Consider the following 23,017-nt stretch of genomic DNA (forward strand, 5'->3'; position numbering starts at 1 on the left):
GTGTCACAGGAATGTGATATGCTGGAAGTTTGTGAGTTATGATGTCCTGGTTGATTTGAATGAGTTGTACGTAGTGTTGAAATATATGTTAGAATGTTGCATTGTATTGGTTACAGATAAGTGGAATGTCTCTCAGATGAAGACAATTGAAACAGTATTACAGGCTTTACTGTCATAGGCAAATGACTATCCACTATATATTAAACGTCTTTATAGAAAGGAAGTTTAAAGCAATGTCTTAACATCAAAAATTCTTTGCTGAAGAACAAGAATTATCTGCAATTGCAACACATTTGACACTGGCACTTTAATTGTCCCGCGGAGTCGGGTGAATAGTCTTCAAGTATTTCAAGCTGGATTGGACATAATTAACTGCAAGCACTTTTGAATATTTATTCCTTGTACTTTATACCTTGTATTTTTGACAATATGCTATAATATGTAATTACATATAATAATGTGTGAAGTTGAGGTGTTCAATTATTTATTATAATTTTGAAGTATTTTTCATTAATTTTTCGTTATTGAATATTTCGTGGCAGAAAAACCAGTTTCTAAGGAGAAAGACAGGAAGCAAAACTATTTGGCTGCATGTTCACTGGTAATCACCTAGGAGCTATAATACAACATATGAAATGGCCAAAGCTGGCATTTTAAAAATCAGATGGTCACTCCCCATCCCAGCAATAATAATCAAGTTCATCATAGACTGTAAATATTTCCCTTTTTAATTTACCAGGATGTAGTTATATGGATTTATGATCCGGAGAATGCTGAACCTTCAGAACGAAACAACCTAGCAACTACACCATCACTAGTATGTCAATTTTTAATCTTTAAATTGGAAATGATATGACATAACTATTCCTGTCAAGACAAATCTGATGTTTTTTGAATTACAGACCATTAGGAGTGATGAAGGAGATTTAACTCTGGCTTTTTCCTCCAGTTCCATTTACCAACAGCCCTTACCAGCCACTCTGTAAGGGGGCTATCTGATAGGCAGATGAGATCCTGCATTCAGACCCTGCTGAATGTGTGGGGCAATTAATTACTAGGGACCAGGGCTTTTTTGTAGCGGGAACTCATTTGCATATTAGGCCACACACCCCTGATGTAGCCAATCCTCCAAGAGCTTACAGGGCTCTTAGTACAGGGCCTGCTGTAAACTCCAAGAGGATTGGCTACATCAGGTGGGTTGACCTAATTTGCAAAGGAGTTCCTAATATTAAAAAAAGCCCTGCTAGGCACAAACCCATGTGCTTGTTCAGGTCTTGACATCCACCACCACACTCAAAGACAGGGCAGAAAAGCTCCATTTTACTGGTCCCATAACCTTAAACCTGACTCAGTATTCATCTGGCAACCAGCACAGCTGGTGCAACACTGGCTATGTGCCCATGCACATTCACAGTATAGACGGTGCATCAAATCAGTCAGATGTTGTGGCACACCCAATTCTTTTAAAACCTGCTGTAGCTTTTCATGAAGGTAGCAGGAAAAGAGGAAAACCCAACATAAGATGGATTGATTCAATAAAGAAAGTCACAGCCCTTATTTCACAGCCCTGGTCTTCTGTGCAGTCTCATATTGGGACTGTGCTTACACAGGTTAGCCACCAGAGGCTCTCTTACAGCTAGTATTGCCTCACTCCAGGGGAGCCCCTCCCCTGAATAGCTCATTAGAGGCTGTTTCCCCATCTAACAATCATGTGCTCTGCATGGATAAGCTCCCTCCTTTCCCTCAGTCCTTTTTTTGCCACTGTGTTGTGAGGACATCTTATCTTCAGCTCTGGATTTTGTGAGTCTTCTCAAAGTTTCTTTGCTCTTGAGCCCTCTTCTTTCTTCCAAGAATGTCACAGAAACCTTTATTTTAAAAATGTACTCAGTGTGGTAGGAAAATCATTTGTTCAGATGAGCATTTGTTTTGCCTTTTTATGCTTGAATGAGGCACATAATACAACCACATGCAAAATCTGCCTCTGGTTTTCCCAAAAGCCTACTCAGATAAAGCAGCATGCTTGAAGGCAAGCTTATGGGAGAAAGTGCTCTGTTGCTCTAATAGCCAGTCAGCAAAGACATCTACCCCAGCAGAGCTCACAAAATCTTACCTTTGAAATCACCAACCAAAACCAACCAACTTGTGAGCATACCATCAAGCATCTTGGTTCTGTCAGTTCTGGGGACAGGGTCAAAGCATGGCGCTTGATCACCTGTTTGTTCTACAAAATGCTGTGCTTCAGAATTCCTGCTTGAGAGGGTCCATTCCAAAATGAAACATAAGGAGAAACATCTTTCCAGTTCTTAAACATTGCCAGAATCAAGTTCTTCAGTTTCAGCCAAGGTAGTTTTGGTTCTGACAAAATGGAAGGGATTCTTTCCACCATGTTCAGGCCCTCCTCAGCCCCTTATTAGTTCAGTTTTCCAACCCCAGAATCAAAGATCCTTTACAAAACCCATTGTGAAGATGCTTTGACTCATAATGGAAAGAGAATTCTGACTTTGCTAGACCTGTCTCCAGAAACTCAGGAAAAAAGGAAGCAATTTAAATTCTTCACCAACAAGCTCCACGCTGCTAATTTATGCTTCTCTTGGAGCCCGACATCATACATTTTGCTTTACAAAAATGGCACCCTTCACAAACTTATAATGTGGAATCGGGGAAGGCTCTGCTTGACTCTCTCTCATTGAAATTTATGCCAGAAGAAGAGGAGGAACTTCAAAAGCTGATCCTCGTACCTAATGAAGACAAATGAATGTGCTTTTTTCAGTCCGGCAAAAGGCGAAACACCCGAAGGAAATTCATGTTATTCTGTAATTTCTTTTCTCAAGTTATAACTTAACTGATTACTTATGATAATGGGCTGAACATTCAAAATCTGATATTTTTGCATCTTTCCTACGATGAGTTCTGTCTATAGCAGGGGTGGCCAACGGTAGCTCTCCAGATGTTTTTTGCCTACAACTCCCATCAGCCCCAGCCAGCATGGCCAATGGCTGGGGCTGATGGGAGTTGTAGACAAAAAACATCTGGAGATCTACCGTTGGTCACCCCTGATCTATAGTGCTTCTAATCATTCAATATTACATAATCTAGTTTGGAAAAATAAGATATATAACTTTACAGTACTACTTGCTAAACCGTAGTTCTATATATTGCCTTACTCAGTATTTTGTTTTGCAGTAAACTATTCTGTCATTTGGTCACACTACAGCATTTAAATATCCAAAAACAACAGAATAAGATTACTAGGTTTGAAGCTTCAGGTTTAAACTAATTAATTCTTGTATATTACATGATTAACTCATTATTTATTTGTTTGTTTAGAATTATTAGTTTTTATAACACATTTTCTTAAACCATTTTTCAATTTTTATGACAATGAATTGTTGGCTTTTCATTAATGTGAATTAATTCCCTTTCTTTCTTTCTTTCTTTCTTTCTTTCTTTCTTTCTTTCTTTCTTTCTTTCTTTCTTTCTTTCTTTCTTTCTTTCTTTCCCTTTTATTTCCCCCTTTCCTTCCTTCTTATTTTTTTTAAATAAATACTACCAATACTATTTTAACATAACAGATTAGTGTGATATCATATTGCTTTAATTTTCAGAATGAATGTATTGATAAATTTGTTTCTTCATTCCATATGAATTTATAATGATTTCCTTTTCTGTATTGGGTTCAGACAGAATTAATGTATATTGGTATTGTTATATTACTGACTCTTTTTATATTTAAATTCAGTATAGCTCATTTTATATGTATGGGTATATTTATGAATAAGCTTAAGTGTATATATGTACATGAGTTAGACATGAATGCAAAGAAGTTTATTTATTTGTTTATATGTATATATGGAATTATATGTGTATATACACAAATACAACTATCACTATTATTATTATTCTCTCTCTTTTTTTATATACAACAGACAGTTTGTTATCAGGTAGGCTTCATCCTATACATTGCCTTTATTATGAAAAACTGATTTTTATATTTCGATATAGTAATGAGGAGTTTGTTGTTAAGTCACCACTAGGGGGTTGGGAGTTGGGAAAGTTACCTATGACAGGTTCTTTTTTCTTGCAGCCGTCTATGGTGGTGGGGAATAGTTTCATATATAGGAAGACCTTAAGGTTTTCTTCCTTATTGCAACCATACATCTTTTTTACATAATGTCTCAGAACTTAAAAGTTTTCTCATGGAATTGCAGGGGATTCAAAAATCCCATCAAATGTACACGTATTTTCAATTTATTAATCAGAGAGAGACCTAATGTAGTGTGTCTACAGGAGATGCATATAAAACATCACTTCTTACCTCTCTTATGCACTCTTTGGTTCACTCAGACTTTCCTAGCCCTAGGCTCTTCTAAGGTGAGGGGAGTAGCAATACTCTTATCAAAATCTACTCCTTTTGTCTCACAGGCAGGACCAGATTGACATGTTTTTTGAGGAAGGGCAAGATTAAGATATGATGACCCCTTATAGGCCCATTCTATCGTATGGGCCCATAGAATAGAATGGACTCCATACCAAATTTGCCCATCTGTCAGTGCCCAGGGCACACGCCCCCTCTGCCCCCTAGATCCGGCCCTGCTCACAGGCTATGAAAGCAGATCCCAAAGGTCGTTATGTATCTGTCAAGGGAACTCTAAACAGCTCCCCTCTAACAATTGCTCCTATCTACACTCCCAACAGTGGACAATTTAAATTTATTGAAGAAACATTGACAGAGTTGATGGCATTCAGATATTTATTTATTTATTTATTTATTTGGGATTTATATCCCGCCCTTCCCACAAGTGGCTCAGGGCGGCTTCCAGTGATAGATCCAACAAAATTACAGTATTTAAACATATAAAGGGATCAGCATTTAAAACAGATAAAAACAGATAAAACCATGGTTATCAATAAATATTAATAAATATTTCAACTATATATAAAAGAAGTCCGGCAAGTTACATTAAAATTCTCAAGCTAGGTATAGGCTAGCCGGAAGAGGGTCGTCTTACAGGCCCTGAGGAACTGTACAAGGTCCCGCAGGGCCCTCACCTCTTCCGGCAGCTGATTCCACCATGTAGGGGCCATAACAGAGAAAGCCCTTTCTCTGGTGGATTTCAAACGGGCTTCCTTCGGCCCAGGGATAGTAAGGAGATTTTGTGGAAATATGTGGAAATCATCATACAATTAACTGCATTGTAGATCCATCCTACAACAAATCTCATCACAGTAAGCAAAAAAAAAAAGGATTTAAAATTGACAGGGCTTCACAAGATTGTTACTTCTTACAACCCAGTTGACATCTGGAGGACACAGTTACTTCTTACAACCCAGTTGACATCTGGAGGACTCTCAACCCGGGTGTAAGGGGATACACTTAGTTTTCCCACATACACAACACTTACACAAGAATAGATTATCTCTTTAATTTCTCTTTCTTTGCTCAATAGCGTCCAAAATGTTTCAATAGGTTCACGAACAATTTCTGGTCATGGGTATAATGTGAACTGGCTTAACAAGGTTTTGATAATAAAGGTCTCAGTTGGACTCTTAATAAATTACTGTTATCTAAAGAACTCAATGGTGAAGACATTACAAAACATATTCAAGATTATTTCTTGCATAATAATGATTGTGGAGTCTCTCAAAACACTATTTGGGATGCTTTTAAAGCTGTTCTACAGGGCAATCTCATATCTATTGCTTCAACTTGCTGTAAAGAGAGATGCAAAACTGCGAACAAAGATTGCCAAAGTAGAGCAATGACACATGAAATACAGGGGAAAGAAAACACTAAAAAAACTCACCATGGAAAGGAACAAACTGGAACTTCTTGAATCTTCAGATATACATTAAAAACTGTTATATTTAAGATAAAAATACATTACTAAAACCACAAAATATCTTAGATTGCTTAAATATAAAATACAACATAAGTGCTCAGATTCCTTAATCCATGCAATTGGTTCCTCTCAAGGGGCATTGTATATAACTACCAGAGACATTACAGATGTTTTCTATGAATATTATCAATCCTTATATACATCTTCATCCATGAGTGATCAGAATTTTATGAACTATCAAACTTCCACCAAATTGGATCAGCACCTTGCCAAAAAAACATGTTGAGTTTTTAGACAAATCTTTTACAGAGTTAGAAATTTTTGAAGTGATATCAGCCATCAAAAATAATAAGACAGCACACAGGAACCTGTGTATTATGAAGAATATAGAATACAAAAAGCCTCACTGGTTAGATTAACACTCTCACACAATAACGTGTGTAAATAAACCTTTAGTGCACAACCATGTAAAAGTGAATCTGTGCAGCAAACAGATAGAACGCACATTTTCTCTCAACCCCCCCCCCCCCATCAGTCCTTTCAATATTCCAAGTCTCTGAGGTACCGCCTTCAGCTGCTTCCCGAGGTCCAAAGCTTGGGTGGAGTTAGGGGCATCGTTCTGTAAAACTTCTCACAGAGAGAATAAAAGACCGCATTTCCTGAATTCTTTATGGATTCATAGTTCTTAACCCTTCATCAGTCTTCTCTCATTGCTGCTATTGCTGGAGCTGCAGTACAATGAATTTTGACATGGATCAACGCATGCATACTAGAACCATCTAGTATGAACCGCCCTGAGCCACTCGTGGGAAGGGCGGGATATAATTCAACGCATGCATACTAGAACCATCTAGTATGAACCGCCCTGAGCCACTCGTGGGAAGGGCAGGATATAAATTCTAAATAAATAAATAAATAGAATCTCTGCTTCCAGCTCTTCACAGAATAAAAAAGAAAAAACAGTCTTTTATTTGAGCAACCCATTGCAGTCCTTACATAAACTAAAGTGCATTATTGACTCCTTTAGTCTATACTCTGGCTTTACAATAAATTATACAAAATCGAAAATCTATCCTATTGAGGTTCCTCCAGATGTTCAACAACAAATCAAACACATTTCCCTTTAAATGGGTCACCAAATCCTGATGCCTTTTAGGTGTCCATATCTCTTTAGCTCTGAAAGATTTATTTTCCTCTAACTATAAGCCATTATTTGACTTGATAAAAATCAGTCTCCTTACCTCGACTAAGTTAAACTTTAATCTCTTAGGGAAAAAATGATCTTTTAAATACTCATTTTGTCTAAATTTCTTTTTTTGTTTCAGACTCTCCCTATCCCCCCAAAAGATATGAAAGTTTGGCAAAAGCACTCGATATCTTTCCTTTGGCACAACAAAAAGCCAAGAATATATTTTCATATGCTTTCTAAATCCATGTCTGGTTTTGTTTTGTTTTTTAAGTGCTCCATTATTTGACAAATACTACTTGGCAGCTCAACTCTGTAACATCCCTCTCTATGCATTGTCTGAATGTGATAAACCATGGGTCCAAATAGAGTCAGCAAGTTTATCTCCTATGCTCCCACATGAATTCCTTTGGAATACTAAACATGAAAGGAAAAGTGCTCATCTTCACAATCCTTTTGTTCAACAAAACTTAATGTATGGGACAGATGCCAAGCTTCTTTAGTGGAGCCTTCAACACCGATAATGGCTTTCTTAGACCAACCATGGTTTGCCCATGGCAGTTCAAGCTCAGATTTCCAGATATAGAGGAAACTTAAACTTTTAAGGCTTTTTAAGGTACCAATACCACCAACTACATAATGCATTGAACAAGATGATTCCAATAATATTCACAAACCACTAACTTAACTCTTTTGAAAAACTTATTAAGAATAAAACAACACGCATGAAAAGAATGATATCTATGATTTATTTATTATTAAATCAAAAGACTTGGTCACAGTTAACTTCGCAACAAAATTCATGGCATAAGGATTGTTCTTTACAGCTTACAGAGGAACATTGGTCCAAGATTTGGACCTCTCCCTTGTTAAAAACTAAATCTACCTTGCTAAAGTTACACAAAATTATAAATTGTTTTCCAGATGGTATGTGACACCATACACTTTATGCTATGCAAAATTGCTTCCCCATCCTCTTTACCGGAAAGGATGCAGGGGAACTGGAATGTATCTGCACTGTTGATGAACTTGTCCAAAAATATAAACCTTCTGTGGAATGCTGTAATTGATAAAACAGATTACATTGTTAATTGTTCGCTTCCCTGTTCTTCAGGGTCCATTCTATTAAAATATTGGCCACAACAAAACTTATCTCTACTTGGGGCAAAACTGAGGAGGAAAATGAAAGGAAAGGTAAATACGGTCAAAACCCTTGGGGAAGCTTGGAGACTATTTAAAACTATAATCCTAGAAGCTCAGATAAAATACATACCACAAGTTAGGAAAGGCACAAACAGGCATAAGAAAAGGCCTGCATGGTTAACAAACAAAGTAATGGAAGCTGTAAAAGGTAAAAAGGACTCCTTTAAGCAGTGGAAAACCAGTCCAAGTGAGATTAATAAAAGGGAACACAGGCTGTGGCAAATCAAATGTAAGACTGTGATCATGCAGGCAAAAAAGGACTATGAGGAGCATATTGCAAAAAACATAAAGACCAACAATAAAAATTTCTTCAAATATATTAGAAGCAGGAAACCAGCCAGGGAGGCAGTGGGGCCCTTGGATGAGCATAGGGTAAAAGGATTACTGAAAGAGGATAGGGAAATGGCTGAGAAGCTGAATGCATTTTTTGCCTCTGTCTTCACTGAGAAGTGTTTGCCCACTCCAGAACCACTAATTTTGGAAGGGGTGTTGAAAGACCTGAGTCAGATTGAGGTGACAAAAGAGGAGGTCCTACAACTGATAGACTAATTAAGAACTAATAAGTCACTGGGTCCGGATGGCATACATCCGAGAGTTCTGAAAGAACTCAAAGTTGAACTTGTGGATCTTCTAGCAAAAATCTGTAATCTTTCATTGAAATCTGCCTCCGTTCCTGAGGACTGGAAGGTAGCAAATGTCACCCCATCTTTAAAAAGGGTTCCAGAGGAGATCTGGAAAATTACAGGCCAGTCAGTCTGACTTCAATACTGGGAAAGTTGGTAGAAACCATTATCAAGGACAGAATGAGTAGGCACATTGATGAACATGGGTTATTGAGGAAGACTCAGCATGGGTTCTGTAAGGGAAGATCTTGCCTCACTAACCTGTTACATTTCTTTGAGGGGGTGAACAAACATGTGGACAAAAAAGACCCGATAGATGTTGTTTACCTTGACTTCCAGAAAGCTTTTGATAAAGTTCCTCATCAAAGGCTCCTTAGAAAGCTTGAGAGTCATGGAGTAAAAGGACAGGTCCTCTTGTGGATCAAAAACTGGCTGAGTAATAGGAAGCAGAGAGTGAGTATAAATGGGCAGTCTTCGCAGTGGAGGACAGTAAGCAGTGGGGTGCCACAGGGCTCGGTACTGGGTCCCATGCTCTTTAACTTGTTCATAAATGATTTAGAGTTGGGAGTGAGCAGTGAAGTGGCCAAGTTTGCGGATGACATTAAATTGTTCAGGGTGGTGAGAACCAGAGAGGATTGTGAGGAACTCCAAAGGGATCTGTTGAGGCTGGGTAAGTGGGCGTCAGCGTGGCAGATGCGGTTCAATGTGGCCAAGTGCAAAGTAATGCACATTGGGGCCAAGAATCCCAGCTACAAATACAAGTTGATGGGTTGTGAACTGGCAGAGACTGACCAAGAGAGAGATCTTGAGGTCGTGGTAGATAACTCACTGAAAATGTCAAGACAGTGTGCGTTTGCAATAAAAAAGGCCAACGCTATGCTGGGAATTATTAGGAAGGGAATTGAAAACAAATCAGCCAGTCTCATAATGCCCCTGTATAAATCGATGGTGCGGTCTCATTTGGAGTACTGTGTGCAGTTCTGGTCGCCGCACCCCAAAAAGGATATTATAGTATTGGAGAAAGTCCAGAAAAGGGCAACTAGAATGATTAAAGGGCTGGAACACTTTCCCTATGAAGAAAGGTTGAAACGCTTGGGGCTCCTTAGCTTGGAGAAACGTCAACTGCGGGGTGACATGATAGAGGTTTACAAGATAATGCATGGGATGGAGAAAGTAGAGAAAGAAGCACTTTTCTCCCTTTCTCACCAAACAAGAACTCATGGGCATTCAATGAAATTGCTGAGCAGACAGGTTAAAATGGTACTTCTTCACCCAAAGGGTGATTAACATGTGGAATTCACTGCCACAGGAGGTGGTGGCGGCCACAAGCATGGCCACCTTCAAGAGGGGGTTAGATAAAAATATGGAGCAGAGGTCCATTAGTGGCTATTAGCCACAGTGTGTATATGTGTATTTGTGTGTGTGTGTGTGTGTGTGTGTGTATATAATTCTTTTGGCCACTGTGTGACACAGAGTGTTGGACTGGATGGGCCATTGGCCTGATCTAACATGGCTTCTCTTATGTTCTTAACTAATTTCTCTTTTACTTTTAGCAGGGAAAATAGTGTTGGCAAAATATTGGAAATTAGTCAAAGTTCCATCTCTAACATTTTGATTTTGCAAAGTATGGGACATTATAATCCAAGACAAAATAGCTTCTCAACTATTGCTTATTGAAAATATTAATGCGGCGGATAGATTTATAGAAAAATGGTTTGTTTCCTTTGAATATATCAATAGTAATGCCTCAAAGAAATGTAAAATACCAACAAAATACTTGGATTTTGTTTTATATTAATGATATATGGTATTTGTGGACTCTCTTTACATATGGATTTTGTATTGTTTTATATTGGACTGTTCTGTATGTTTATCTTTTAAATAATAATAAAAAATTAAGTTAAAAAAAGAAAATGTTTGCTAACATACTTTTAGCATAACACCAAAATGAGGAAAAGATATCAAAAGAAATGGGTAAAACGCAAAGCCCTGTCAGATGTTAAAAACAGGACACACTCCTGTTGCTTATATAGATCCCTATAGTTTCCTTTATCTTGAAGCTTGCTCTAGCTCTTGAGGCGAGCATATAGTCAATGGCTGCATTCCAAGTGGAGAAATCTGAGTGCACTCATGGACTCAGCACCCAAGGAAAAGAGACACCTCCTTCGTGTTGCAAGGAGTTTTTAATCATATCTGTTTCCCTTCCTTTTTCTTTAAACTCTAAACATTTCCTTCCTGGTGTCCCTCTAGCATTTCATTCCTCCAGGAATCTCTGTTTCCTACTTAAAGGGGGCGGGGAGCTTGGCCATCCACTTTCTCTAGCTAGACCTGTTAGCATTTCTTAAGAGCTAGCTGAGGAAGCCTGGGAAGCTGTTGACTGACTTCCTCCTTCCTAGCCTGGTCTCTGCCCAGGGGTGCGGAGGAACTATTAAAATGCAAAGTGGAGGTATTACTCCTTTTATGCCTCCCAGGAAAAAAAGCACATTTCTTCACAAGTGGGAAAACAACCTCAAATGAGCTCTGCAAGGGAGGGGCTCCCCCATGGAGTGAAAAAAATACTAGAGCAGCTGTAAGAGGGCCTCTGGTGGCTGGCCTGTGCAAGTGTAGTCCCAATGTGTGGCTGCACAAGTGTGCATGCACACGAAAGCTTATGTTCTGAATAAAACTAAGTTGTTCTTAAAGGTGCAATTGACTCCTATTTTGTTCTACTACTTCAGACCAACACAGCTGCCTATTTGGATCTAGTTACAGGTAAGCGCAACACTGTTTTTGCAAGACCTTAGCAAGGTTGTTAACAATAGGGCATTAATTCATAGGGTTGCCATAAGTTAGATGCAACTTGATGGCAATTAACACCCACCCACATGTATATAGATGCTCCATTAACCACTATAAATGCAATATGATCTGTAGTACCTCTTCCTTTTCTGAATCCAGCTTGAACATTTGGCATTTCTCTTTCCATATATGGGAACTGTCTTTGTTGTAAGATTTTAAGCATCACTTTATTTGCATAAGAAATCAATGTGATAGTCTGATAACTGCTGCTCACCACATTTCTCAGTATACAGTGCCTAATTTGGATCATGACTATGACATATGTAAGCTTTCAGCCTTTACCCTGCACTATTCTGCTGATCCTCTGCTGCTGTTTCGGGGTGTGTGTGTGCACTATTTGGCCCACTGGGGGAACTCTGTACGCAATCTGTCTTCTCCATAATGTGCGGATGGTTAGGGGAGACATTCAAGATTGCATTTTGGAAATGGTAGATGTCTAAATTTAACATTTTACAATGTATAAATGTATTTTGAAAATATGCAATGGATTATTTTTTTTATTAGTATTCAGGAACACTGAGCAAGCAGTTCTGGAATATGGGGATATCACCTGAAGTCAAGACACGTGTAAAAAGTAACAGCTATGTTCCAACTGCATTCTCAGAAGACGGGTACCATTCATTTTTGTTTTAAAGAATATTACTATATTTTGTAAAAATAATTACTCAGTATGATTACATATAATCTTACAGTATGTCTATATTATGTAAAAGAGTGCTATTTTTCTTCTATTGTGTGTATAATTTGTATATAGCATAATCCAACAAGGAAAATTCATGCAGATCTCCTTGGATTTAAAAAAAAAATCTTTGTGAAAACATCTCTGGTACAAAGTTTGTGTACAATTGGTTAACCTAATAATCTCAAGGATTTTGGTAGGTTAATATGAAAATATTCCTCTGATCCTGATTTTTTGTCATTCACCATTCTTTGCTTTTGCAGTAACATATTATTTAATCTCACTTGCCTAGATTACTGAACATTTCAGCTAGAGGACAATTTGTGCCAATTCCTGCTCTCTAGAAAAACCTCAGTTTCCCTCCTCATACTGCTCCAGGCAGACCTCAGACTCCCTCCTCATACTGTTCTAGGCAAACTCTTCCTCATGCTGTTCCTAGGGGTCCCCTTCCCCCAGGAGAAGCATAAAGGGAACAGTTAGGGCTGCAGCAGGAGCGGGGTGGGGGGGGGAGAGACAAGGAATTTGCATTCTGCTGATGGAAATCTTTCAGTTAATGGCGACTTTTGGCAGAATGTAAGACAGATTTTCTGTTGTTATTGTTGCCCTTCCAATAAACATACAACTGAAAGGAACTGAGGAAAGAGTGTTAAACAGCTCTTACTGTTAAAAAGTTTTTCCTACTAATCAGCAAAAATCTACTTAGCAAATTCCACCCATTAGGTTTTGTCCTGCCTTATGGAGATAAGCAAGTGATGGTGTGGCTTCATTTGGAGAACTGTGTACAATTCTGGTCACCACACCTCAAAAAAGATATTATAGCATTGGGAAAAGGGCAACTAGAATGATTAAAGGGTTGGAACACTTTCCCTATGAAAAAAAAGTTAAATTGCTTGGGGCTCTTTAGCTTGGAGAAACGTCGACTGAGGGGTGACATGATAGAGGTTCACAAGATTATGCATGGGACAGAGAAGGCAGAGAAAGAAGTACTTTTCTCCCTTTCTCACAATACAAGAACTCGTGGACACTCAATGAAATTGCTGAGCAGTCGGGTCAGAATGGATAAAAGGAAATACTTTTTCATCCAAAGGGTGATTAAAACATGAAATTCACTGCCACAGGAGGTGGCAGCTGCTACAAGCATAAAAAGCTTCAAAAGGAGATTGGATAAATATATGGAGCAGAGGTCCATCAGTGGCTATTAGTCACAGAGTATTGATGGAACTCTGCCTGGGGCAGTGATGCTCTGTATTCTTGGTGCTTGAGAGAGGGGGGCAACAGTGGGATGGCTTCTAGTGTCCTGGCCCCACGGATGGACCTCCTGATGGCACCTGGTTTTTTGGCCACTGTGTGACAGAGTGTTGGACACACATCTGTAAATGCGTGGTACACTTTACTGGCAAGAAACAGTGAAACAAGAAACATGTCCACTCTAAAATAGGCAGTTGGAACATGAGAACAGAATGTAGAATTTTATTCCTTTGGGAAATGTTTTCTTCAGATATTTTCTAGCTGAAGCCTGAAAATATATATAATGGGTTTAAAGCTTTCTACTGTCACTTCACCCCTAGACTTTTACATAAAATGTTTAATTTACATACTGTTGTCATTTCCTATAGCTACTTCTGCTCTGACACCAGTCGAAGTTTAATATTCCAATTTGAAGTAAATGATTAATGTATGTTGAACCAACAGTCAGTTTCTCACCTAAGAAACTTCCTATAAAAAGTGAACTATCCCATTCTTATTCCTGTAAAGTATCCTCACTTGTAAACTGTACGTATTTGTGTACACTGCAGACTCTTAGCATGAATATAAGCAGAAGCATAAAAGTACTTACCTAAATTCTTAGATTCAAGGATGAGTATCTCTTGAAGTAGGACTGTATTTGATTTTCTCTCTAATCTATCAAAGATCTTTCTTTCCTGTCTCAGTTCAAACTTCTTAATAAACTATTTTTAATCTTACCAATTTTAATTCACTATTAACAATCAAACAGAAGTAATGAAAATATTTTACTACATATTATTAGCCATTGTCCTTTAAATCTATTTACCAAAGGACTGTAACTTTTCTAGGGAACAGATGTAGGATTTACTATACAATCTGAACAGGGTCATCTCTGTGACAAAAAATCTCCTTTAAAATCCTTATCCAAATTTTAAAAGTCTCTGATATTTATACATAGGTTTAGAAAAGTTCATTGTAGATATGTTGCCTGGCTGAGAGGAATCATGGGAGAACAAACCATTTGGAATACCATACAGCTCCTAATATCTCTCCCTCCAGGCTTCTATAAAGTTATTTATATATCTGAAGAAAACATTTCCCAAAGGAATAAAATTCTACATTCTATTCTCATGTTCCAATAAAAGGTTATTTTCTTCATCATTCTCCCTTTTAAATGACTCAACTGGTCTCAACATTTCAGGACTCCTGGAAAATATTCACTCCTCATTGGGCTATTGTTTTTTTATTTTCTCTTTTGGTTCGTTTACAATGTTATATTTTTCTACATTATCTAAGAATTTGCTGAATATATGGAAACAAGGGTAGATATGCAAGAAACTTGCAGGGAAGAGGCGCTCTTCCACCTTTGCTTCCCTCACATTCCCCAGCAACCTTCAGTTTCTCTCCCCTCCTGTCCCCTTGTCCTGGCCCACCTGGCCCCCTTGCAGCTGCTCCCCACCAAGTGTCCAGAGGAGCAAGCCCAGGCCCAGGCTGAGCAGCAGTGTGGGCTGCATCTCACTGGTGGTGGAAAAAGAGGCGGCGGTAGGGAGAGCCAGAGGAGCATCGCTTCTTCACCTCAAGAGCCAGATGAAGGGAGGGGTGCAGCTTGGAGGACTGCCCAGATCAACCAAGATGCCTTCTTCCCTTGCTGGGCAAGGCATTGGCTCCACCCTGAGGGAGAGGAGGGAGGCTTGGCCTTGTCCTCTGCTAGGTCACACTAAGGGAAGAAAGGCCAGCTCCTGGGAAGGCTGCTTCCATGGCAGCTTCCTCTGCAGCTCCGGTGACCTCCTTTGTGGTCCTGCTGGCTTGGGGAGCCATGGCCTTGTTCCCAGCTTCAATGACCTGGGAAAGTCTGAGGCCAGTCAGGTAAGTTGTGTTGTCTGTGCATTAAACGCTCCCAATGTGTTTTCAGATTTTTCTGCATACCTGAGGAGTTTCCCAAGTGTGCTGAAAAACCTCTTTTCCCTCCATGTGCCCCCAAACTGCGGATTTAAATATCCGCACAGAGGGGCTATGTTGGGAATTAGACATATAGATGCCTAGTTTGCCTATTGGTAGATCAATTTTGCTACTTTTATGTTCAAAATGGAGCCAGCTACTTTCCTACAAGAAGGACTGATATCAATCTTCATTGCTGGTAGTGCTCCAACAAGCAGGAATCATACTATTTAGTGGAAGCTGAACTGATTTGTTTTTAATTTGGAATTTCATAATTTCTATGAGCTAGTATTGGTGGTTTGACCAGATGTTCAGGTTCTTGTGACTCTCACATTTTCCATTTTTATATGAATTCATAACTGGTTGTGTTATCACCATAAATGGATGGTCGTATTGTAGATGGCGTTTTTTATCCAAGTTTGATGTAGTGGTTAAGTGTGTGGACTCTTATCTGGGAGAACCAGGTTTTATTCCCCACTCCTCCATTTGCAACTGCTGGAATGGCCTTGGGTCAGCCATAGCTATCGCAGAGCTGTCCTTGAAAGGGCAGCTTCTGTGAAAGCTCTCTCAGCCCCACCTACCTCATAGGTTGTCTTTTTTTTTGGTGGTGGGGGGAAGGTAAAGGAGATGGTAAGCCGCTCTGGGACTCTGTGATTCAGTGTGTAGGGTGGGCTATAAATCCAATTTCTTCATCTTCTGTCATCTTTTTTTTAGAACTAGGCCCATAGTCAGAATTTCTTTGTTTGGGAGGGCATTTTAATTTTTAAGGGGGCACTTAAAGTAAATAAAATTACCCATCTCTGAGCCTGTTTCTAGCCCTTCCTTAATTTTTCCCCAGCTTTGCAATCCCAGGCAAGCATCAAAGGTGCCAGAGGAAAGAGAGGGTTCAAAGCAACTCAGTGCTGAGGCTGCCCCTCAAAGCCAGAGGAAAGAAAGGAAAGAATGTTGTAATGTTTTCTTGAGCTGATAAAGGGAGAGTGGAGGTCAACCGCTCCTCATCTGCCCCACCACCACAGTAGCTGCTGCCGCCACTGCTGTCATTCCACAGGCTTCCTCCACGCCACCACCTTCTGCTCTGCTGCCCTCTTTCTGAGTCCCACTGTCCTGGTAAAGGAACCAGAGCCCACATTGGAGAAGAAGACAAAGGTGGCCAGCATCAGCCCCATCACCTGCAGCAGCCACTTTTGCTTCTGCCAGCAGGGAGGCACTTCCACTCCTCTCCAAAAGGGAGAAGAGTGGGCACTCCCCAAGTGAGGAGGAGGAGGGAGGATTGCACAGGAAGGGACAAATGGGGTCAGGAAAGCAAGATGCCAGGGTGAGTGGCAAGTGAGGATTGGCTGGGTAATCAGAAGGCAAGGCGGGCACAGAACCAGCATCTGGCTGGCTGAAGAAGGTAGCCTGGGACTGGCCAGCAGCTGGCTTAATTCTGATCTGAGGAGCAGGAGAAGGTGGCAGGCACAGGACTGGCCACCGGGAGATGGACTGCCAGACTGGCCAGCATGTGGCTTAATCATGTGGCAAGTTGCAACGTGGCACGGTGGAATCAATACAGAAAGAAATTATGCTGACCAAATGGGAAATTGGGGTTGATGTCAGGGGGCCTTGGCAATAAGTCAGGGGCAAGGTACCAAAGGGCCGTGCCATGGCTATGGGCCTGCTTAGAACCAAGTAGTTCTTGTAAGTGTAGATAGATACTCTAAGTTCTCTAAATAGCTGTTTACAGAAACCACTTTGTATTTGCATTTACTGTTTCACTGTCTGTGACTGACTGTAAATTCTTATTTCTAACATGAAAAAAGATATGTTGACCTACTTACAAATATCTTGTGTTGAGCAAGGACAAGTGGCCTAATTTCCTCCTGGTAGCAAGCAATGTACAATAAAGAAATGTAGTACCTAAGGTGGCAGGTATCATCATCCATTATGACACACTGGTAAAACAATACTGAAAATGATCTTATCTCTAGAATAAGGGAAAATCTGCTTTTCTCATTAAGATGCATACTGTAAAGTGATCTTATAAACACTGACTGAATTGTTTGAAATTGTTGTTTGCATATGACATCTGAATGGGAGAGGACTGCCACCTCACCTGTATCTATCCCACAGATCTGAACGCTTTGGAGAAAGGAAAATACTATATGATGAAGTGGCACTATTGTGATTTTATCTGATTGTCGTACTGTTTTAATATTGTTTATTTTATGTTGTTAGCTGCCTTGAGTCTTCGTAGAATGGGCAGGATATAAATCTAACGGAATAAATAAATAAATAATATATGGAATCATCCCGTAAATTACAAACAGATTTATTTGCATATAAGCATGGTTTGGATTGCTGTCTTAAAATATAATTTTGACTGTTTTCTATTTTCAGATTCTGGAAAGTTAAAGTGTCTGCCGAATCATATGACATCATTGCAGATATTAAAGGAGAAGCAATTACTTTTCAGGATTGTTTTGTTGCCGATACTCCATTCACCATTGTCAGTCCAGAAATTGATTCTTTTGACATGTATGAAATCAGCATCTCATCTCCACCTGGCAGTGGTATCATCCTGTCATGGTCTTCATGTGTTCCAACAAAGGCAGTTTTGGTGACAGAAAGTGGAACATTCCTAACGGTTAATGGATTCAAAACTTCAGAAGAAATCAAATTTCCATCCAGTGTGATAGATATGAGCCTAGCTTTTAGTGTCACAGATGTAGCCTTAGGGTATGACAGCATTTTATTTTTAATACAAGGTAGTGCTTATTCTGTAGGAAGCAGTAATATTGACAGACTTGGAGGAAATACAATTCCAGATACAGGAATTAAAGGCATACGGGGAAGAATTTGGTGTGCAGCTGAATATCCAGAAGAAGTGAGTTGTTTAAAGTACTTATTGTTTACTAGGAATAAGGCCCGTTGTGGAGAAAAATACAGTGGGCTCTAAAAAGAGGCTATGGGCAAGAGCCCCTCCCCACTGTCTTCCCATCCACCCACCCAAGTGTAGAAATTCACTCCCCAACCACCTTTGGTGTCTTTGTACCCATCCACTCACCCCAACCACCTCTTCCTCTCAGTTACCCCCACACCCTTGGCACTCCCCTATTCCCCCCACCCGTGACATTCACTCACACCCACTGTCTTCCCACCCACTCTGCAGTTGAAACAGATGCCGGCTTCCCCCTCCCCCTGCATATGTGTGGCATGTGTGTGTGTGCGTGCATGCGTTTCCCCATGTCTATGGTGGCTCAAAAGCCCTGAAAGAGACCCAGAATGCAGACAATGGAGAATAATTATGGGGGGGGTGCAATGGGACAGTGCAGTTGTTTGCAGTGCATTGTTGCCGCCTTTTCCTGTAATATTCAGCCTTATGGTATTTAGCATCACTATGAGCTTGTGGTGTGATCTTTTTCTTTTCTTTTTTTTTGCATCACTATGAGCTTGTGGTGTGATCTTTTTCTTTTCTTTTTTTTTGTGTTATGGTATGTACCCCAAGGTGGCTGTTTTCTTTTTTTATTTATTTATTTAGAATTTATATCCCACCCTTCCCACAAGTGGCTCAGGGGAATTGATCTGACTTCTGATTTCCATCTCCTCCACTCTTCCTGCAGACTCTTCCTAGGAAAAGTACAGTCCCCCTCCATAATGGGGACCAAAGCAGGAGGGAAGCACCCTCAGCAGAGTACAATGACACAGCATTCACCCTGCAAAATACCCATTTTCTTCAGTGGAAGTGATCTCTGCCATCTGGAGAGCAGTTGTAGTTCTGAGTGATCTCCATCCCTAATCTGGGTACTGGCGACAATGGTTTCAGAAGGAAATGGCTGGTTTGGAGGGTGGAGTCTATGGCAGTGTACCTGACTGAGGTCCCACTCCTCCAAAACCCACTGTCTCCAGGCTCAACCCCTCAAATCTCCAGAAATTTCCCAACATGGAGTTTACAACCCTATCTCCTTCACAGCCAACCATTAGCCTACCTTTATCTGCCCTTCTGACTTTAGTGTTCCATCTTCTTTCTCCCTGCAACCTCTTCCTTGGAAAAGTACAGTCTTTCTCCACAGTGGGGACTAAAGCAGCTTAGATAATTCTCTCCCCTGTTTGATCTGCGTAAAACACTGTGAGATAGGTTAGACTGAAAGCTTGTGACGGGTCTGAAATCACCCAGTTAGCTTCCACAGCAAGAACCTGGATCTAACAGACCCTGCTCTGAAGCACTAACTCCTATGCCACACTGGCTGTCATAGGGGGACTGCTGCTGAACGGCAGTAAGCAGCCAGACCTGGGGTAATTAACCTCCAGGTGAAGTCTGAAGATCTCCTGGTATCACAACTGAACTCAAGACAACAGAATTCTCTCCCCCTAGAAAAAATAACTGCTCTGGAAGGAGGTCTCTATGGCATTATAATCAGTTGAGCCCTCTTCCCTCCCCAAACTTTGGCTTCCTTAGACTTCACCACAAAATCTCCAGGAATTTCCCAACAACTTGGAGCTGGGAACCATAGTCAGGACTGGGCCCAATGAGTTTTCCCTCAAAGGCCAATACAGGCCTAGAAAGGACCTCCTCCCCCTGCCTTTTAGTGACAGAAACAAATGTGGTTGCCTTTTTCTGACCGAACCAAGCTTGGTTGCCTAGCAAGCTTCCCCAGTGCCCAGTCCTTGTCTGTCCTGGACCTGGAGGGTGGGGTTTCTCTTTGAGCGATACGTGGCTCAGCCGAAGGGAGGATAGGTTAGTTGTCCCCAATACAGTTAGGATTTTATATGTATAGGATACTGAAAATGCCTTGGTGCCCTCCTAAGAAGATCTACTAAGAATCCTGTTCAGGTAGATTTAGTGGGACTTAATCCATGAACATTGTTTATAGAAGTGCACTGTCTGAGGTCAAATTTTTGTTTAAGCCATACTAATCAATAGGTCTAGCAGCCCACAGGTTTCTATGGCCTTATACTGACCTGTTATCTATGCTGCTAATAGTGTCACACCAACATTCCACAAACCACAAGGTTGTAACATTGTAATCTGACACACAGATTTAGGGCTGAAACACAAAATAAATAATATTGCCTCTTTAAAGCCAATTTACACTTTCAGGGTAATATAAAGGAGCTTTTATTAGTTAATATAGAATCATAGAATCACAGAGTTGAAAGGGACCATACAGGCCATCTAGTCTAACCCCTGCTCAGTGCAGCATCAGCCTAGAGGATCCCCGACAAGTCTTTGTCCAGCCACTGCTTAAAGACTGCCAGTGAGGGGAGCTCACCACCTGCCTCAGTAGCTGATTCTACTGTTGAACAGCTCTTACTGTAAAAAAGTTTCTCCTAATATCCAGTTGATACCTTCCCACTCTTAATTTAAATGTTTATTATGAGGGAGTCTGTGAGGCCTGTGTCTCTGTAGAAAGAGAAAGCCTATAATCCTCAGAATGCTTGTGTCCTAGGCTTAAATGGGAGAACTGTTACTTTTGGAGGGAGCTGTTACTTTTGGAGGGAAGCTGAACAAGCCAAAGCTTGTACTCCACACCAGGGTTCCAGAGAAGGCCTAAGCGTGCCCAGTCAGGGGAAGGATTGAAACATAAGTAGCCAATCAACATCTAGGCTCATACTGTACTCTGATAGGCCCTTAGGGCCCTGTAAATAGCCAATCCATGTAGATAGTTAAGGACCAATCAGAAGGGGGCAAGAATTGTATAAAAGAGCGGGAAGTTTGAATAGAGCTCAGTCTGTGTGTGTGTTCCTGAAGTAAAGCTTGCTGAAATCACTCTCCGACTCTGGTCTCTTACTGCGCCAACCCCAGTACTTTACACTGGCGACGAGGATGGGATGCCAGTAAGAACCAGCAACAGAACCAGGAACACGGAAAGGTGGCTAAATCCAAGCCATCTGGGTCCGCACCTCCGCTCTGCGCACACCCCAACTCGCAAGCCGCCCAGACACGCTGCCAAGAATGGAGGCTCCAGCCAACCTCCTACAGCCCTTTAGCATCGATCGCCCCGAGCTGTGGGACTCGTGGGTCGAAGGCTTCCAGTCATACCTGACCTTCCGGAAGATTACAGAGACTACCATGCAGAGAGCTCTGCTGATCAGTACGTGTGGCACGGAGACCGTGGACTTAGCCAGGGCTCTTCTCCAACCCAGGAAGCTCTCAGAGACGCCGGTGGACGACATCATCAGCGCTCTGGAGAAGTATTTCCAGCCCCAGCCAACCAAGCTCACCCGGCACTGGGACTTCCGACAAAGGACACAGAAGGCAGGCGAAACCACGACGGCGTTCTTGACAAGCCTGCGCCGGGTGGCAAGCCGATGCAGTTTCGCAGACCTCAACGAAGCCCTTCTCGACCAGTTTGTATGGGGCTTGAGGGACGAAAAACTAGTACAGAAACTCCTGTCCCTCTCCGAGTGCGACCTAACAAAGGCAATCGATGTGGCCACCAGCTGGGAGAAGGGCAGATCAGCAGAGCCACGGCTGATAAGACAGGCTGCGGCACACCAGATCAACCCTGAACCATCTACAGAGGACTCAGACGAGGACAAAGCTCTACAAACCGGCTATTGTTCAGCAGGAAGGAAGACCACCCATGTCCCACAGGGCATGAGACACAAGACACTACCTGCATGTGCAAGTTGCGGGGGCCAGCACGAGCGGAAGACCTGCCGATTCTGGAATGCCACCTGTCGACTCTGCAACAAGGAAGGCCACATCGCCTGCGCCTGCAGATCCAAATCCCGAGCACGCGTCCCGCAAAGATCTGCACACTCCGAAGGCCAGCCAGACTTCGAGACCGACGCTCTCCACGCCCACCCATACCCGGTACAGTACCTACCCTCGCCAGTCAGGCCCTCCAAAATCCGGGTCAATGTAGGGATCGGGGGGGTGCCCTGCCAAATGGAGGTGGACTCTGGGTCAGCATCATCTATTATAGCGGCAGAGACATTTTTTAAAATTCCCACCAAGCTGAGGGACCCGGGGTTTACCTTAGTGGACTTCCAGAAGAATAAGGTGCCTATCTTGGGAGTAGGCCCGGTCCCAGTCCAATACAAGGGGTTCAAGGGCCAGCTACAAGTGCTAGTGGTCAAGAACCACCTTACAAACCTTTTGGGTCTCGACTGGTTCAAGCCCCTGGGAATAGAGATCAGAGTGGTCAATAAGACTGTCGGAGTGGACTTTAACAAGGTTTGCAAAGAGTTCCCGGCCATTTTCGATGGCACCTTGGGCTGCTACACGGGTCCCCCGGTTACACTACACCTCGACCCCACAGTGCGGCCTATTAGGCTTAAAGCGCGGCGAGTTCCATTCGCGCTCAAGCCTAAAATTGAGGAGGAACTGGATAAACTGATTGCACAGGGAATACTAGAGCCTGTCACCCACGCAACCTGGGAAACTCCCATCGTGACTCCAGTCAAGCCCAGTAGGGAGGTGCGGATTTGTGCAGACTATAAGTGCACCCTCAACAAGGCTCTTCAGGCCCACGCATACCCTGTGCCCATCGTCAGCCAC

At 41.5% G+C, this 23,017-nt stretch overlaps 1 long non-coding RNA gene across 1 annotated transcript; it reads left to right on the forward strand.

Annotated features, from left to right (window-relative positions):
- The first annotated feature begins 735 nt into the window (after positions 1 to 735).
- LOC132575148 (uncharacterized) lies at positions 736 to 12,470 on the forward strand. Its single transcript, XR_009555657.1, has 2 exons — positions 736 to 817; positions 12,195 to 12,470. It is a non-coding gene; the product is annotated as an uncharacterized LOC132575148 (long non-coding RNA).
- The last annotated feature ends 10,547 nt before the right edge of the window (positions 12,471 to 23,017 follow it).

Source organism: Heteronotia binoei, chromosome 1 (genome assembly GCF_032191835.1).
Source record: "Heteronotia binoei isolate CCM8104 ecotype False Entrance Well chromosome 1, APGP_CSIRO_Hbin_v1, whole genome shotgun sequence".
NCBI lineage: Eukaryota > Metazoa > Chordata > Lepidosauria > Squamata > Gekkonidae > Heteronotia > Heteronotia binoei.